Source organism: Protopterus annectens, chromosome 3.part0 (assembly GCF_019279795.1).
Source record: "Protopterus annectens isolate FY-2018-M chromosome 3.part0, PAN1.0, whole genome shotgun sequence".
NCBI classification, from domain to species: domain Eukaryota; kingdom Metazoa; phylum Chordata; order Ceratodontiformes; family Protopteridae; genus Protopterus; species Protopterus annectens.
The window spans coordinates 798,403,597-798,408,217 of NC_056731.1; positions in this window are offsets into that span (position 1 = coordinate 798,403,597).

Below are 4,621 nucleotides of genomic sequence, written 5' to 3' on the forward strand. Positions count from 1 at the left end.
TTAATATCCACACCACTGAATCCCAATATGTGGATATCCCACCACTGCCAACCAATAAATGTGACTCCCCACCACTGGACCAGTAACCAAGGAGCCTCAATCCTCACCACTGGCAACAGTCGGGGACATTCACTGGGTGGATGACAAGATACACACACAGTATTTCCAGATGCAGCTCTCTGCATCAAGTGCAATTTCCCTTAAGAGCACACAGAGCCCACAGTCAATCCTGGCTGTTTTTTCCATCTTTATCCAGATCCCCAGTAAGACTCCCCACTGGCACCGCTGTAGAGTTGAGATCTAAGTTGAGTGGCCAAGCCAAGACCTCCAGCACCCTCTCTGTCCAACCAGTGCTTCATGTCCCTGCCCAAGTAGCTGACACACACTCACTCTTTGAGGTTTGATTTATACACACACATACCTGGGAAAGGCTAGCACAGGCTTACTAGCTCTACCCCCTTTCCCAGACTATAAGGTAGTTATCACTGCCACCAGCCAACTCCTTATTAGCTACTTTAAGGCCCTTAACAAGGGGTGTCCAATCTTACTGTGTAATGTTACTATTAATACAGATGGCAGTTTGAGCAAGAGCAAAGCTATTAAGAGTGGCCTACACAGTGTCACCAAATAAATATGCAAGTACTCTCAGAACTTAAATATCTCTAGACAGATAAACCAAAATTAAATGTTTAAATATATTTAATAATAAATAATAAAAGAACAAGACAATACTAAATATATATTTACAGTGGCATCAGAGTTCAAAATCACAGGAAATATTTAAAACAACATTGCAGGACAGTCTGAAATCAAAAAAGAAAAATATCTAAACTAAGGTTTGCTATATTCCCGACTGTATTTAAGAGAACTACTATACCCTAGTTAACTTACTTAAGAGCAAGGCAGATGTAGTGAATGGATCTTCTAGTTGTTGTCAGGTCAAAGACAGAATACATAATGCTGTGTTTTACTAAGAGACTCCTCAAATTAATATCTCAAATATTACTGCTGGGATAGCTTGCAGAATGACAACATTTCTTGTCATCTGACTCTAGCAGCTGAAACCCCCGCAGCTGGAAGCTAGCAGTATTTAGTATCTACCTGTGAAAATAAAAAAAACAATTAAACAGTTACAATAGTGCATGTACATTTCTGTTCTCTTCCAGCAAGACACACTATGGTTACATTTTAAACAGCACTTTGCAGAAATCTTTCCAACACACACTTCTGTACTAGCAGTTTGATATACACATGACACAGTTGTAACACAATCATCTTATATAAATCATTTCAATATTCACCAATGATATATAATTATTTACAACGTTCCAGATAGCTGTGTTGGCAGTATCTCCCTTTGTCACAGATCTAGAATGTTTGTTCCTCTTGTTGTGGTATGGGCAATTTGCTCCAAGGCATTTGTATTCATGAGGTCAAGGAACTTTTGTGCTAGTGAGTTTGGGCTAGAGTAGGTTTCCCAGTTGATGGTGCGATAATTGAAATCCTTCATAACTAGTGTTTTCTGTAAAATTTGAATTCTCTTCAGTTTGGTTAAGTAGGCTTCATGGGTGTCATGACCCATGGAGGGGGATCTGTAACTGGCTAGGACTTAAATGGGGGTCTTGCCCACCATAACCTGGACCTGTACTCAGTACGAGAGCAATAGAAAGAACGGAAATTGTAAACATAAACTATTGCACAGTTTGTCATTAATCCTGGAATATTTGAGCTGTAGTGTGTGTGTGTGTGTGTGTGTGTGTGTGTGTGTGTGTGTGTGTGTGTATGTGTGTGTGTGTGTGTGTGTGTGTTTGCGTCCATCTATGTCTGTGTCTGTGTCAAACAGACACAAGGTCCCCCCCACACACACACAGACACACAGACACACACACACACACACACACACACACACACACACACACACACACACACACACACACCCATGCCCACCCACAGGCAACCATACACACCACTTCATCTCCTTGTCCTCTCCAGCATACCTCACACCTCATCATAAGATGCATAAGTCAGCATTTTCCATTCATCCGACCATTCATTTACAGACACCAGGCTGTGCTAAATACCTTACCCATACTACTGGGAAGCCTTGGCCACCCTGACAACCTTTAGTTGTCCTCACTACTTGCACTGGGAAAGGACAAGGTCCCTCCATCTTGCTGCCCACCAGGCCACATCCCACTGAATTTCACCCTGTTCTTCCTAACCTAGTTTGATCAAATTTGTTCCCCTTGACCTAACTACTCCATCCCTTCCACTCCTTGATCTAACCCTCTGTCACTCACTTCTCTGCATTGCTTCCTTTCTGCCTTGCTCCTCCTCTTTAACCCTTGCTCCTTTGGACTGCTTAGCTTTCGGTTTGTTTTATATTATTGACCCTATGACCTCCCAGGTCCACTAACAACAGTTTCAAGTCAGCATTAAATGGATTGAGGATAAAGCCATTCAAAAGGTTCCATCTTCCTAGTGCCATATCATGTTCATATCATAGAAATGTATGTGCTACATCATTATAAAGCATAGCCCATGTGCAGTCCGGTCAATCCTTTTATTTTTGTACTTCATGGCTCTTTCCACTGCTTTAAACTGACAACATTTTTCCAAATGAGTTTGCCAATAATTGTTGATCAGAGTACCAACACCTGTGGGTACCTTTGCTTAATGATCAAGATGACTTTCAACATTTTTTTTCGAACACAACCCAAATCATTGCTTTTGAAGTGGAAAACGATGTTTGGCTGTCCAAACTCTTCATTCAAATCATTCAGTACTGGATGGGATTGTAGGTAGGTCAGCCCCTTAGTCCCTTCCAGTGGAATTTCCTGGTCCTGTGATTGAATTCCAACTGTTTCTAACTGAAATCCAATGATACACTTACCCAGTACAGATAGGAGTGACTTACCAGCACTACCCTGCTACAACACACAAGACAAAACAAGCATCATTAACAATGAATCAAAGCAGTCAATGCTGCATTGGTGCCACACCTCACAGCATGCCCTGACCGCTATTTATCCCTGAAAACTTCTCCTCCCCTCATAACTTCCTGTTCCATTAGCTTCCTTCCCCTGCATGCCTCTCAACTTCTTAACATAAGAAATATGGAGAAAGACAAAAATAATGTGGGGAGGCACACAGGGCAAAAAATAGGGACAGATTTTAAATATTGCTCTTATAAACACAGAAAGTTGTTGAATAACAGATTTTGTGTTAGCATACATTTTCTGAAAGATATAAAGTCTGAAACTAAAACATGCATCTTTACATGACTTAACCAATGATACCAAAAATATGATGCAACACTTTTGACATTCTGCAAAAATCTGGGCAGTCAAGAGATATGTTTCACTGTCATTGTTTGCCTCTGTCTAAAGTATCTCAGGAAGACCTTGAAATACCACTTGTCCACTAATGTTCTTACTACTTCCCTTACTAGGTCTGATGTTCACCCAGTTTGGAAAGAATGCATAGAATAACAAGCCAGGTCAGTGCCTGACCCTTCAGTGCTTTCTTTCTTTCTTTCTTGATACATTGAACATTGTATCTGGAGCCCATTGCTAAGTAACGGTCTATATACCACCTCCCCTTGGTCCATTGGAGCCTTCAAGGCTTGAAATGTGTTTACCCCTCGGACCAGGAACATCAAGGGGTTTTCACTCATTCAAAGTACAACTTGCTGACTTGTATATGCGTGACCACTTTTAAACACCCTTAGCCAGATCAAAACATATTGGTCAGGGGGCGGAGCTTAGATGGCTAACTGAGAGCAGTGAATTTTGAGAGCTCCATAAAGTAGTATAATAATATAGGAAAATTTTATTATTTTCAAATTTAAAACATCAGAAACCTATAGATAAACTACTAATCTACATAAATATCAATTTGGGTGGAGATATACAAAAATATTCCTGTCAAATAACTTGGAGATATATTGAGTCACTGAATATGAACAACTCAAGGAATTCTCATCCAGATGCTGCTTTGAAAAAAGAACTGGAGTTGATGACATCTGCCTTACAGAAACTATCTTTGAAATTGAATGGCTTTAAAAATGACTTAGAAAACCTCAAATTAAATTCTTAAAAACAGACTGATACTCTTAAGAACTATTACAGCAACACCATACAAAAATAACAAATATAGAGACTTCTCTAAATGACATTGAAGGGAGACTCAAAGAGGAAGAATTCCTAAAAGAATTTTTGCTTAAACAGAATACATGGCTGCTTAACAAAATAGATCACTTAGAAAACATGGAAAAGAGAAACAACATAAGTATCTTTGGTCTGCCTGAAAACACTGAAGGAGAAGACATTTCATTCTTAACAAACTGGATTCCTGACTTTTTAGACTTGAAAGAGGGACTTTCATTTGGGATTGAAAGGGCACATGGAGCACTGAGAAAACCTGCTTCTAACTCAACAAATACTCCACCTAGATCCATAGTTATAACATTTATTTCATTTCTGGGCAAGGAACTAATATTAAAATCTGCTTGGAGAAAATCAACCTTAAAATACAATCAAAGTTTGATAAGGTTTGACAATGATTATTCTTCCAGAATACTGGAACAAAGGAAAAAAGTCTGGCCAATAATAAAACTGTT